We start from the raw sequence: 14,605 nt of genomic DNA, 5'->3' as shown, positions 1-14,605 counted from the left end.
CCTCAGATACCTAATCTGTAAAATGAGGATGAAGACTGTGAGCCCCATGTGGGACAACCTGATTACCTCGTATCTACCTTAGCACTTAGAACAGTGCTTGGCACCTAGTAAGCGCTTAACAAATACCATCATCTTTATTATTTTCTCTTCCTGATCTTTCCTGCCTCTCTCTCCTGACTTCCCTTCTGCCCTCCCCTTAGTCTTGCCCCTGCTGCTCCTATGCTCACCGCTGCCCGCTGTTTCCCTGCAACATTCCTGCCACTGTGCTCCTTCTCCTCCTCAGACCTTCCATTGTCCCACACCCTCATCACATCACGGGCTGCGTGGACTTAGACATCCAGGGGCACAGTGACCCCAAGTCACAGGTCTCCAAGGGGCCCCTTCCCTCATGTTTTGGCTTTTGATTGATTGATTAGAAATGGGATTTGGGGGGCGGGCCCTTTCCCTGAGCCTGTAGGATGGTGCCTCTGAGGGAGCAGAGGGAGCCGAAGGAGGAAGCGGGCCTCTCAGCAGGAATATTTCAGGAGGGGATGTGGGGAATGGGAGGTGGACACATCAAGGAAGAGGGTGGGGAAGGGCTAAACCGGGCTGCTGAAAGTCCTTGGGGTTGCCTGGGGGGTCCTGCGCTTCTGGGACCCAGAGAAGAGAGACCGGAGGAGCCCAAATAAATGGGCAGGTTTAAGGGGAGGAGAGGCTGGACAAAGGCCCTGGAGGGCCCACGGTGCTGGGACTTCTTCAGGCTTCTTCTTCATCTGGGCCCTCCAAGTCCAGAAAAGGCAGAGACAGGGTAGGGGTGGGTGGGGTCTTAGGTGGGGCTCCGGGAGACACAGGGGCAGGCTGGAGCAGGAGCAGATACGGAACAGTGACAGGGGCGAGGCAGAGGCAGGGGCCTTGATAGGGATTGAGGCAGGGGTGGGGCACAGGCAGAGGTGGGGCGGGGGCAGGAATGGACCGGGGCAGGGGAGGACAGGATCAGGGGTGGGCAGAGGCAGGAGCAGGGTTGCGCACTGATGAGGTGGGCAGGGGTGGGAAGGAGCAGGGCAGGGGAGGACAGAATCAGAGGTGGACAGAGGTAAGGGTGGGCTGGGGCAGGAGCAGGGCAGGGGAGGATAGGATCAGGGGTGGGCAGGGTCCAGGGGTCGAGCAGCTCGAATCTCTTGCTTCCACCTCCAGATGGGAGAGACATCCCGGCGGTAGGGGAAAGGCAGGGGTGGTCAGAGGCAAGAGCAGGGACGGGTGAAGAGGGCAGGATCAGGGGCGGTTGGGGCTGGCAGGGGTGGTCAAGGACAGGATCGGGGGTGGGCAGGGGCAGAGACGGGCCGGAGCAGGGCAGGGGGAGGATAGGATCAGGGGTGGGCAGGGTCCAGGGGTCGAGCAGCTCGAATCTCTCGCCGGAGCCCGTTCTGCTTCCACCTCCAGATGGGAGAGACATCCCGGAGGAGCGAGGGCAGCGGAATGGGGAGGGAGGAGAAGGAAGAAGGGAGGAGGAAGGGCGGGAGTGAGGACCAGCCCGGGCCGCGCTCGCCGACAAAGCCTTGCGCAACAGGCGGCCGCGGTCACCGGGATCCTCCGCCGCGGCCACAGCAGCGGGAGGAGGAGGAGGAGGAGGAAAAGGAGGAGGAGGAGGAGGAGGAGGAAGGGGAGGGCGGGGCCTCCTCTGCTATAAAGCGGCCCAGCCCGCCCGGCCGGGACATAAACAAACCGGCGCCGGCCCCGCACTGGGAAGCCGTCACCTGCCCCCGCCGCTCAGGTGAGTCTCTTCCCCGACCCTTGGGGGGCGCCCGCGCTTTGGGGGGGAGATCCCGCCCTCCCTATAACGCGGGGAGAAGGGGGAGGCGGCTACCCTGCTCTAACGCGCAGGGGATCGGGGGGGGGAGGGAGCAGGATGGAGGTTGGAAAAGGAGGGGAGGGGCTGGATATACCGCCCGGGAGGAGATGGCCAGGGGGTGGACATAAGGACTGTCCCGGCTGGGCCGGGGGGCTCCGGGATGGGCGACCAAAGGGTCTCGGGGTGGGGGTGAGGGGGTGCTGGTTTAGTGCTACGCACAGAGTAAGCGCCCAACAAATACTATCATCATCATCATTATTATTTAATGCTGGGGGTGTGACTTGTGTGTATATGCACGCCAGATGTGAGCCAGAGATCCTCAAAGAGAGCCCTGGGGACGGGGGCTGGGGATTGTTGCTCAGGCCCCGGCGAGGGGCGGGGTGGTCGCCCCCTTCCTTCCCACCGAAAGGGATTGAAAAATCGGGCCCGTCTCGCAAGTGGCCAGGGGCTAGTTGACCCCTCGACCCCTCTGGCCCGCCCTGCTTCTCGAGGGTCGGGAGGAGGGGGGAGCCACACCCCTTCTGGGCCAGGAATGGGCTAAGGAAAGCCGGGCAGCCCCCCAGCCCCAGCCCCGGGCCCCGAGAGAGGAAAAGAGGCTGGTGGGCTTCGGGCCACCGTGGCCACCGCCCAAAAACTCCCTCCGTCTGACTCTTGAGCCTGGAAGGCCGGAGGCTGGGCTTGGTTGCAGCTGGCTCTCTCCCTTTCTCTCCCTCTTCGTGTCTGTGGGTCTGTTCGTGCCTGCAAATTTGTATGTGCGTGTGTGGGTGTCAGAAGTGTGCGTGCGTGTGTGATTTTTATGTTTCAGGATGCCATTTGTTAAGCCCTTACTATGCGCCAGGCACTCTACTAAACCGCTGGGGGTGGATACAAGCAAAAAGGGTTGGACACGGTCCCTGTCCCACGTGGGGCTCACGGTCTCGATCCCCATTTTACAGATGAGGCCCGGAGAAGTGACCGGCCCAAGGTCACGCAGCAGACGGGGGGGCGGGGCGGGGGAGCGGGATTAGCACTCACGACCTTCTGACTCCCAGGTCTGGTCTCTAGCCCCCACACAATGCTGGCCCCCTCCGCACACACACACACCCCTCTTCTTGCAGCTTGCATCGCGGCAGTCCTCCCCCAGACTGTGAGCTTGTTGTGGGCAGGGATTGTCTTTATTGCTGTATTGTACTTTCCCAAGCGCTTAGTACAGTGCTCTGCACACAGTAAGCGCTCAATAAATGCAATTGCAGTGTGGCTTAGTGGAAAGAGAACAGGCTTGGGAATCGGGGGGCCATGGGTTCTAATGCCGGCTCTGCCACTTGTCTGCCGTGTGACCTTGGGCAAGCCGCTTAACTTCTCTGTCTCTGCCTGTTACCTCATCTATAAAATGGGGATGAAGACTGAGCCTCACGTGGGACAACCTGATAACCTTGTATCTACCCCAGTGCTTGGAACAGTGCTTGGCACCTAGTAAGTGCTTAACAAATACCGTTATTATTATTACTATTCAATGAATCAAGCTCCCCCTTGGGTGTATTGAATTTTTTGCAACACCCTCTCTTCTAGTTTAAGGCCATCGCTCCAGCTGGCCAGAGTCCAGAGTCCTTCAGAAGTTCCATGGTGTTTCCCACGTCTTCTAGAGGACTTCAGAATATACTGTAAACTCTGAGCAGGCTGCACATCCCCTGGGAGGGGCCTCGCCCTCTCCTTCTTGGCCTTCCTTAAAGAGAGAAAAAAGGGGGAAGGAGAGAAACTCTTCCATCACTGAGTGGGGCTTGCTCTGGAAGAAAACGTCAGTACAGTTACCAAGTTCCAAAAGCTGAATCACCCTCGGCATTCTGCACTCTTCTAAGCACTCAGTACAGTGCTCTGCCCGCAGGAGATGCTCAATAAATCCCGTGGCTTGGCTGTCTGCTCTCGCCGGTCCTCATTCTGAACTGAATGTTCCCGGCCAAGCCTTCAGGTGAGGCTGGCAGGAAGGAAGTCCGTACTGAACAATCCACTAGGTCGAAATGTGGCAGCTTCTGCCTTTCAGCTTCAGAAGCAGTGAAAATAGGGGGGAATAATAATTAAAAATTGTGGTATCTCTTGATCACTGATTGTGGGCTGAGCACGCTACAAGATAGAACTCACAATCTTAATAGTAAGCAGTGTGGCCTAGTGAAAAGAGTACTGGCTTGGGGGTAAGGAGGACCTGGGTTCCAATCCTGCCTCCACTACTTGTGTGCTGTGTGACCTTGGGTGAGTCGCTTCACTTCCTCTGTGCCTCAGTTCCCTCATCTGTCAAATGGTGATTCGACATCCATTCTCCCTCCTACTTAGACTGTGATCCCCATGTGGGGCCTCATTTGTTTTTAATGACTCCAGTATTTGAATACGGTGCTCGGCCCACAATCAGCACTTAACAAATACCATTTGATATATAATATGTAAATTGTGGAATATATAATTATAGATTATAAATAGTACCATTTATTATAGGAGGGAGAACAGATGTTTAATCCCCATTTTACGGAGGAGGATACACGGAGAAGTTAAGTGGTTTGTCACAGAACGGACAAGTGCCGGAGTCAGGATTAGAACCCAGGTCTTCTGACTCCCTGCCCTGTGGTCTTTCTATTGGGTCATGCTGTAAATGTGAAAGTTCATCATGCAGGAATGCAGTGGGCGGGAATAGCTGTGAGTCTCTAGGCCAGGAGACACCGGGATGATTTAACACGAGAGAAGTCCTAGTGTGAGAGACTTCTCTGCTGGGGGGATGGTGAATCTGAAACCCTCCTGCTCTTTGGTCTTGTCTGGGTTTGCAGTTAAAGAAAGCAGAGAGGAGTAACTGTAATGATATTTACTGAGCACCTACTGACAGCTCTGCATTGTACTAATCGATCACTTAAGCGCTTACTATGTGCCAAGCACCGGGGTAGATACGAGGTAATGAGGTTGTCCCTCGTGGAGCTCACGGTCTTAATCCCCATTTTACAGATGAGGTAACTGAAGCACGGAGAAGTTAAGTGACTTGCCCAAAGTCACACAGCTAAGTGGAGTTGTGATTAGAACCCACAGCTTCTGACTCCCGAGCCTGTGCTCTTGCCACTAAGCCACACTGCTTCTCTGTAAGCCAGACCTGCCTCCTAGGAACGTAGTCTGTTGTGTGCAAGGCATTGTACTAAGCACTTGGAAGAAAGAGTACAAGGAGCTTACAATCTAACAGGTTGGGAAGTCATACTGAAGCAAGAAGATGTTTCCTGCTCACAAGAAGCTTCCATTCTAATAGGGGAGATGGTCATGAAAATATTGGCAAATAGGGCAAACGAAATATATGATTAAATGTACCAGTAAATAACAATGGCGTTTACATGCTTATGGTATACTAAAGACTGGAGAAGATGCAAAATACTCAGATCAGAGCCGATCCCTGTGTGTCTCCGCGGGGGCTCACGGTCTAGACTGATGTACCCCGGTGCTGAGGATGTGGGTGGGCAAAGACTCTCTGGGTGTTGGGAAATAGCCGGGGGGGAGCCTACATCGGGCATTCATGTGATGCCCGGAGACCAACGGGGTGGCTGCGGGGAAGAATCCAACCTTCCTTGTGATGCTGGCAACTAGCTGGAACAGGACAATTTGCCCCTTTGCTCTTTAAAAACGCCCAGGCTGGAACAACAGTCCCACAAGCAAAGCAAGAAAGACACTATTGTTTGCTGATGCCCGAATCTCTGGGCCATGGGCCCCATTGAACGCCGGGCCCAGCGGGAGGCCAGAGCCCGGGTCCCGTCGGGGTCTTCCAAAGCCAGGGGGAGCCAGCCTTTCCAGATCCCGTCGCTGAGTCAGCAGCTCGCGCGTTCAGCTCCGAGGGCAGCGCCGCTGATCCGGGCCGGGCCGGTCCGATCCGGGTGATGCCGGGGCCAAGTTAGCCCAGCCGGGGCCTTTGGGCTGCGGCCCGGACCCATGGCGGGAACACTGGACTAACTCCCACCTGCAGCTCAGGAGGGACTGACAACCCAGAGCCAGGACTGACTTTTCAGAAGACTGACTGGCCCTTCATTAGCCAGTGGACACACCCCTGCTAATGAAGTCCACAAAAGAGAATGTTGGGGTTATTGAAACATGCAGGGTGTGGCCCACATCTCCGTCCCTGTAAGTGGCTTTTGCTGTGACAGGGCTTCAGGAATACAGGCCTGGAAGTACTATTGGATGTGGTGACTGGATTCCCGGACTTTTCTCTGGAAGGATCCCTCTGGCTAAAGGCCTAATTCCATGGATTTCCCCCTCCCTGTACCCCCTTCATCTTTTCGTCTCCACTCTGCCGTCGACCTATTTCTGCTCTCTTGACTTCCTGGCAGATTGATTCTCCTTAGAAAGAAGCCACCCTGTTCTCCTTTCTCCCCAGATGTTATGCCCCCGAACTGGAAAAGGAATTTAAAAAAACCCAAAAAACGAAACCTACAAAAACTGCCTGGTGGGGGTAGGATAGACCTGGGTTTTCAGGTAAGTTACCCTCCGTGAGCATCCACAATTGCTGCTGTTTCGGCTCTTTCCTTAGGAGATCCTGGTGTTCTGCCTACCTTAATTTCACTTTGACGAAGAGAGTTCTTCTGAAACTGTTCCATTCCTCTAGACTGTTAGTTCCTTGTGGATAGGGAACATCTCACCAAATCTGTTATATAATATTCTTCCAAGCCCTTGGTTCAGTGAAGGAGCATGGCTCAGTGGAAAGAGCCCGGACTTGGGAGTCAGAGGTCATGGGTTCAAATCGCGGCTCTGCCGCTTGTCAGCTGTGTGACTGTGGGCAAGTCACTTCACTTCTCTGTGCCTCAGTGACCTCATCTGTAAAATGGGGATTAATAATGTGAGCCCCAGCGCTTAGAACAGTGCTCTGCACATAGTAAGCGCTTAATAAATACCAACGTTATTATTATTCAGTGCTCTGCACACACTTGAGTGCTCAGTTGGTTGATCACGTCCCTTCAGACAGTCCCACAGTCCACTTCTGTTTACTGTGAGCTGTTGAGAAATTGTGGGTGCCGACTTGCTGGGTGCCTGCCTCACTGAGGAAACTCACACTTGACCTGTGGCTAGGGACGGACTCAGAACTGGGCCTGCAGGCACCTTGCTCCCTCTTTGTAAATCAAACGGGCCGCTATGTCCAGTCCAGCTTCCGTGCTGGGTGTCCGAGAGGCTCTGCAGGTCACTAGGGAAACAGCTGTTGGTGATGAGCGCCCATTTTCCCGATTGGAAATGGCAGGGCAAGTATCCTGATCAATCCCGGGCACCTCTCTCTCCCCATGTTCCCACCCCAACTCCTTACCCTCTCTCTAAGTTGAAGTTGGATCCCCCTGAGAGTTTGCCTAGCGAATGCTACGGTCCCGCTCTCTCCTGCCTTAAGATTCCATCCTTCTCATCCCTTACGTCCGCCACCGTACCGCCCAACCTTATAAATGTCAACTTCCTGCCCGAGCCAACTGTTGACGTGTCTCTGCTCCAGGAGGGGAGAGGACAGAGCTCTTGGCCTTTTCTCACTCTAAAAACTGATTGTTCCTGATAGAGCGGGGACATGGTGTGGTAGGGGATAGTACCCAGACAGGGACCTCCCACTTGGGTCAGGAGGTAGGGGTGCCAGCTAACTCTTGGCAGGGCCCTGTCGTGTTTTTGTACTTCCCCCTCCCCGGCCTCCCTCGAGCTTCTCTTGTCTTCCCTCTTGCTGCCCCCAGGGACAGTGCGTGGTGGGCTTCAGAGGGCGGGCAGTGACAGGAGGAGGAGCGGACTCTGCCTTCTAGCCTACGGAAGTCTTGGAAGATGGAACTGAACAAAGGCACTTTCAGAGTGTTCGTCCAAGGAACTCTATTAGAATAATTATGGTATGGCTCTGGCCCTTCTTATGTGTCAGGCACTGTGCTAACCGCTCGGATGGAGTCAAGATAATCGGATCTGACACCGAGCCTGCCCCTCTTCGGAACTCACCATCGAGGGAGCGAGAGGCGAGAGTCTGATCCCCAGAGAAGCAGCGTGGCTCAGTGGAAAGTGCATGGGCTTTGGAGTCAGAGGTCATGAGTTTGAATCCCAGCTCTGCCACTTGTTAGCTGTGTGACTGTGGGCAAGTCACCTAACTTCTCTGTGCCTCAGTTACGTCATCTGTAAAATGGGGATTAAGACTGTGAGCCCCACATGGGACATCCTGATTCCCCTGTGTCTACCCCAGCGCTTAGAACAGTGCTCGGCACATAGTAAGCGCTTAACAAATACCAACGTTATTATTTCGTGAATGGGAAAGTGATGTTTAGTGTCTTGTCCCAGACCACGGACTGATGGCAGAGCTGGGTCTAGATGCCCAGTCTCCTGACTCCCAGGACTATACTCTTTTACGGCTGCTAAGCAGTTCTCCGCTCACAGTAAGCGCTCGATATCGATTGAAGAATCCTGCCCTTGGCCAGGGGCCTTCGTCCTTCAGCCCCTGATCGGACACGACTCGCTCCTGCCTGCCCAGATGCCCGTTTGGGGCCTGCACCCAGCTTTTCCGCTCCATGTGTGGGAGAGCCTTCTGCCCCCACCTCACCCAGGAACCCTGATCTGGTGACCCCTCATCTGGGAGGGGTCTCTTTGTGCCATCTGGGGCTTTGTTTCTGCCTGAGGTTGTGGCTGGCAACGCACACGGAAGCTTTTCCAGGTCAACACAGGTGTACCCGAGCAGGTTGCTGCAGTTCGTTCTCTCAGCTCTGAGGCTGCCGGGCACAGCTGGTGGGAATGTAGGGGGATTTGGTGTGGGCTGCTGTGAAAGTGGGACCTCAGAGCAGCTGTGTTACTGCTCTAGGTCAACTGCTTCCTCCGCCTCTGCTTGGGGAGCAAGTTCCTTGAGCTCAGGGACTGCATCTTCTACATCTACTGTGTGATCCCAGACAGTACAGTGATTGAGACACAGGAGATGCCTGGTGCAGGCCTCAAGGCAACCAACAAATACTGTTGATTGCTTTTTCCTGAGACTTGCAGAGATTCTTTGAGGTCTGCCAGCTCTATTGCACTCTCCAAGGACTTAGCACAGTGCTCTGCTCACAGTAAGTGTTCAGTAAATACTATGGATTGATTGAAGAATCCTGCCATTGTCCAGGGGCCTTTTGTCCTCCAGCTCTTGGTCCGCTCCAGTCCTCACTTTCTTTGCTCCTGAGGTGCCAAGGTCATGCCTCCTTTTGAGAGAGAGCCACTCAGCCTTTCTTCCCCCTCCTTCCCCCCCGCCCTACTTCCTTTTCCTCTGCCTCTTCCAACAGACACCGTGAGTGGACGTGAGGATGGTGCTGGGCTCCACTGAGCAGAAGTGCCCAGTAAATAGTAGCTGGCGGGAAGGAGGTTGGGGGAGAGGTGCCCCCTTTCTGGGTTTTGGAACCAGTGAGATTGGCTGCCAGCCAGACATGCCCCCACCCCCCCACCTTTCATCACCCCCTTGTCCCACCCCAAATCTTGCCCTCCCCAGGAGTTGGGGGAGACACCAGTCTGCTCAGCCCCACCCCGGCCTCCATCCTGCCTGTCCGCTCTGCTCTGCCCCTGGGAGGAAAACCCCACCCCTTCCCTGTCTCCTCCCACCCCCCCCCCCCCAGCTCTCTCCTTTCCTTTGAGGACCATCTTCCTGCTTGCTTCCCCCGCCCACTGACTCACGAAGAGTCACTCCCACAACAGCTCCAGTGCTCTCTGAAGTTTCCCTTCCTTCCCCATCTTCTTCTGGCTGACCCGCTGGTCTGCCCTCACAACTGGGGTCTCAGGCCTGTGTGCAACATCAGTAGGGGAGGATGCTATAGGCTCTGTCCATGTCTGGGGAATGAGAGAGGTCCCTTTAGGTCTGCCCGGCCCATGGTTGTCCCTCAAACTAAGCGGGTATGGTGTCATCTGGGTTCCAGAGAATATCCATGTTGGCTCATCCACGGTGAATGTGTGTATCACAGAGAGGTCTGTTCAACTGTATTTACTGAGCACTTACTGTGTGCAAAACACTGTACTAAACGCTTGGGAGAGGTCTATACACGGTAAATGCTGCTGCAGTTTTACCAACAAGCCTTGGGAACTCTGAGTACTAGTACTCACCCTCTCTGTGACTCCACTTGCTCTTCTGTAAAATGGGAGGGCAGGGAATGTGTCTGTTAATTCTGTTGTATTGTACTCTTCTGAGTGCGTAGTACAGTGCTCTGTACATCGTATGTACTTGATGTGTACCATTGATTAGGAGGTTGAGACTTCCATTCTCCCTCTTTCTTTGATTGTGAGCCTTGGGTGGGACAGGCCCTGTGTCAGATCTGATTGTTTTGTATCTGCTCAGGCCATGTAGAAAGTGGTTCATAAATTCCCTAAGTAATTAACCGTCCGAAGGGCCGGTACCACCTCTGTTCCACTGAGGCTGGACGGGGGAGAAGGGGCTTATCAGACCGTCTCTCTGAGGAACGGTGTACACTCTGGCTGTAGAATCTTGGCTTCACTGGCTGTCTCTGGAGAGTCACCTCACTCTCTTCATGAAACCTCTTAGATTCAGCTTTATCTCATTTTCATAGAAAATCTCTCTCATCCCAGAACGAGGATCAAGCAGACTATCAGTCTAGCCTAGTGGGAATAGCATGGACCTGGGTTCTAATCCCTGCTCCACCACTTGCCTTGTGACCTTGGACGAAACACTTCACTTGTCTCGACTGTAAACTCCTCGTGGGCAGGGACTGTATCTACCAACTCTTGTATTGTACTCTCCCAAGCACTTAGTACAGTACTCTGCGCACACACAGAGTAAGTGCTCAATAAATTCCATCGATTGATTCTGTTTCCTCAACTGCAAAATCCCTCCCGCCCCCTTAGACTGTGAGCCAGGCTTGTGAGGGATAGGTACTGTTTAATCTGATTATATCAACACATAGTAAGCGCTCAACAAATACAATTATTATCAATCAGTGCTATTTACTGAGTGTGTCCTGAGGGGTTGGGAGGGAACAGCAGAAGCAAACCACGTTTCCCACCCACTCTAATGGGTTTCCGTGCATTTGAGAGCCCCTTAAAGACAGACTATTTCAAAGCCTAGTCACTAATAATATTTCACTGTTTCCTATTATTAGATCATCCTTTATCCCTTCCAGCTCCCTCCCAGACTTCTTGATCGTCCCTGCCAGTGAGACCTAAGCAGGGAGAGGGGAAGGGAGAGGGAGAAGAATTCATTCGCTGCAGTTTCTCTGGATGGCAGTGATCAGAAACCACTTCAAGGTGCCTGTTGGCTCTCCAGGGGGAAGTCCCGTCTGAGAAGGATCTGGGGACAGGATGACCTCTAAGAGAAAGGGGAGACAGAGAGATCTACCCATTGCTTCCTCCCTTGCTTCCAGCTCCACTAACTCTCCCGGTCAAGTGGACGCTTGGCTGACCGGGCTAGTTCGGAGTTACCGAGTGGCCTAGCCTGGGAGTCAGAGGACCTGTGTTCTAATCAGGGCTCCGCCAGTTGCCTGCTGGGTGATCTCGAGCAAGTCCCTTCACTTTCCTGGGCCTCTGTTTCCTCCTCTGAAAAATGGGGATGAAACACCTGTCCTCCCCCTTAGACTGCAAGGCCCATGTGGGACAGGGATCGTGGCACATACTGGATGCTTAACAAATATCTTCACCCAGTGCCCGTGTCCCATCCTGCCTCCTTGTCTGGTCCCAGGTGGATTTCAGAGAATTTTCCCCCCTTCACCCGCGCCCGGCCTGCGGTAGGAGCGGGTTGGAAAGAATGCGGGCCTGGGAGTCAGAGGATGTGGGTTCTAATCCCAGCTCTACCACGTCTGCTCTGTGACTTTGGGTAAGTCACTTCACTTTTTCGTGCCTCAGTTACCTCCTCTGTAAAATGGGGATTATGACTGTGAGCCTCATGTGGGACAGGGACTGTGCCCAACCTGATTACCTTAAATCTACCCCAGTGCTTGGCACATAGTAAACACAGTTATTAATACCACGATTATTAAGTCCTAAAAAGCCCTGAGTCCACTCCCGGCCTGTCCCCTCCCCAAGACCAGCGCGCAGCTAGGTGTCTGTGTCTCGGCCCGGCTCCAGTTGTTATGGGAGGACTAGGGAGGGATGGGGTGGGGAGGGAAGGGAAGGAAGACCCCCCCTCCCCCCCCCACTGGTTTCTACTGAGGGGACACGGCCCCCCAGGAGCTAGTCACGAGGCCCAGGGAGTTCTGTTGCTCTCCCCACGGGCTGGTCGTAGCACCCGAGTGGCCGGATTCCAGACATCGGAAGCTTCTGTAGCCGTGTAGGCGAGGTATTCTGCTAGCAGGGTTCTCGTGACCTCAGAATGCTGACCTGGCAAAGCGGCATGAAAACCCTTGGTTTCCCCCGGAGCTGGCAACTTTACAGGAACATTTGCAAACAGAAAACGGACTTTGTGCTCTGAGTGGTTCTGGAGGACGGGATCTGGAAGACGGATAAAGGAATGTTTGTGGGGTCATCTGCTCAGAGAACTGGGCCCGGGATGCAGACTGGCGTATCCCAGCGGAGAGCAAAACACATACCAAAATGCCTCATTTGACAGAATTAAGCTTTCGTAAGACTTGGGCTGTGGATTGTCTCCTTGTCGGCGTTCAGAGGGGACGAGTCAAAGGGCCGGCGCTTTGCACATGTGGAGGCTTGCAAAGAACGCTTGCTGGGAAGTGGGGTAGGTCAGTGCTTGGGCGGATACAGGTCAGAATGGACACAGCCCCCGTCTTCCTCAGGGCTCACAGTCTGGGAGGGAGGGAGAGCAGGGATCCCCATTTTACAGTTGAGGAAACTGAGGTACAGAGAAGTAAGGTGATTTGCCCAAGTCATTTAGCAAGCAATTAGCAGAGGCAAGATTAGAACGCAGGTCTTCTCACTCCCAAGCCCGTGCCCTCTCCATTAGGTCATGCGGCTTCTCGTGTGTCTCAAGAGATTACGGCAGAGGGAGTGAACTGAAGACTTTCAAAACCCTCAGATTTTGATCTGGGGCAAGAGGCGTTGCCTCTTCTATTCCTCTGTTTCTCTGTCTCGAACCAAATTCTTTCAGGCCCTGCCTAATTTCTCCAGTAGCTCCAGTAGACCTGAGCCAATTCACAAAGTGAAATGACTTAGGACAGTGTGCGCAGCACTGTCCTAAACATTTGGGAGAGTTCAGTAGAGTTAGTAGGCAAGATCCCTCCTCTCGAGGAGCAGATGGCTAGCAGTGTGCAGAGTGCTGTACTAAGTGCTTGAGATGCTATCACTGCCCTTAAGAAGCTTACACTCGACCATGAGGAAAGCACTGTACTAACTGCTTGGGAGAGTAATGATGATGATAATGGTATTCGTTAAGCGCTTACTATGTGCCGAGCACTGTTCTAAGCGCTGGGGTAGACACAGGGGAATCAGGTTGTCCCACGTGGGGCTCACAGTCTTCATCCCCATTTTACAGATGAGGGAACTGAGGCACCGAGAAGTGACTTGCCCACAGTCACACAGCTGGCAAGTGGCCGAGCCGGGATTCGAACCCATGACCTCTGACTCCAAAGCCTGTGCTCTTTCCACTGAGCCACGCTGCTTCTCTAGAGTACAGTACAGTAGAGCTGCTAGACAAGATCCCTACCTTCAAGGAGCTTTCAGTCCGGCTGGGGAGACTAAATTACAGATAGGAGGCAGAAAGAGACGGTGATATAATAATGCTGGTATTTGTTAAGCGCATACTATGTGCAGAGCACTGTTCTAAGCGCTGGGGTAGATACAGGGTCATCAGGTTGTCCCACGTGAGGCTCACAGTTAATCCCCATTTTACAGATGAGGTAATTGAGGCACAGAGAAGTTAAGTGACTCGCCCACAGTCACACAGCTGACAAGTGGCAGAGCCGGGAGTCGAACCCATGGCCTCTGACTCCGAAGCCCGGGCTCTTTCCACTGAGCCACGCGAATGTGAGTGTGTAAGATATCGGGTCTGTGAGGTTGTAGGTGAGTGCTCCTGGAGATTATGAGAACATCTATACTTAGGGGATGTAGAGGGCTGAAACGGTGGTTGGGGGGGGGTCGAATCATTAAGGGAAGATGAGGGATTAATCGGGGCAGGCTTCCAGGAGGAAGTGGAGATGTCTTCTCCGAGCCTCCCAGCCTGGGGCCCTGACGGATGCGGCTCCAGGACTCGGTGATTCTGAGCCCCGTTTGCAGCGGGTCCGGTCTGGTGCCCGTCCAGCCCCCCCTCTTGCCCGTGACCCCACCGGGCAGCAGCCCTGAATGCCACAGGGGCCGGCTCCAAATGCCATAGAATGAGTAGCCTGGCCCCAGGAAGCCCTGCCTCCTCCGTCCCTGACACTGCTCCGGGCTGCGGCCAGCGCTATCCCCTTCCCTCCGGGGCTGAAGACTTTGCCCTCCTCTGGGCTGCCCTGTGCCAATCTCCAGGGTTGGAAGGGGCCCGGACCAGATGGCACCCCGTCTGGTGAGGGCAGGGGGAGGGTGTATGCAAAGGGCGGCCATCTCCACCGTGTCTGCCTTGTGCGGCTGATGGAGCCACGCTGGCGAGGATTATCGCCGGCGGCCCAGGCCCGCCCGGGATTGGCACGTGAACATCTGGAGCCCTGTCAATCCGGCCCTAATCCCCGCGGAGACGGAAGCCCCTGCCGGGGCCAGAACTCCCGTCAGTAGGCCCACCCCCACCCATGCAGGTAGAAAAACAGGGTGGGTGGGCCGGGAGAGCCGTGTGCCACCTTACGGTCAGGGACCAGGGCAGTAGGAGAGATTCCCGATGTAGGTGGCATGGGGGTGGGTGGGCAGCCTGGGCAGAGGTCGGGATGTGGTGGGGAGAGTGGACTGACCGGGGCAGGAGCCTGTGGAACC

At 54.7% G+C, this 14,605-nt stretch overlaps 1 protein-coding gene across 2 annotated transcripts in view; it reads left to right on the top strand.

Annotated features, from left to right (window-relative positions):
- The first annotated feature begins 1,646 nt into the window (after positions 1-1,646).
- Positions 1,647-14,605, top strand: part of NDRG1 (N-myc downstream regulated 1) — a 44,949-nt gene continuing 31,990 nt past the window's right edge. The window contains exon 1 of one of the 2 annotated variants that reach the window (XM_029062447.1): positions 1,647-1,750. The gene's annotated coding sequence lies outside the window, so the exon portion shown is untranslated. Of the gene's footprint in view, positions 1,751-6,207; positions 6,293-14,605 lie in introns of those variants that run through there. The other variant, XM_029062448.2, reaches the window with a different exon arrangement.

This window comes from Ornithorhynchus anatinus, chromosome 4, assembly GCF_004115215.2.
Source record: "Ornithorhynchus anatinus isolate Pmale09 chromosome 4, mOrnAna1.pri.v4, whole genome shotgun sequence".
NCBI lineage: Eukaryota > Metazoa > Chordata > Mammalia > Monotremata > Ornithorhynchidae > Ornithorhynchus > Ornithorhynchus anatinus.
The sequence above is the reverse complement of the archived record's forward strand: the minus strand, read 5'-3'. Positions and strand labels throughout refer to the sequence as shown.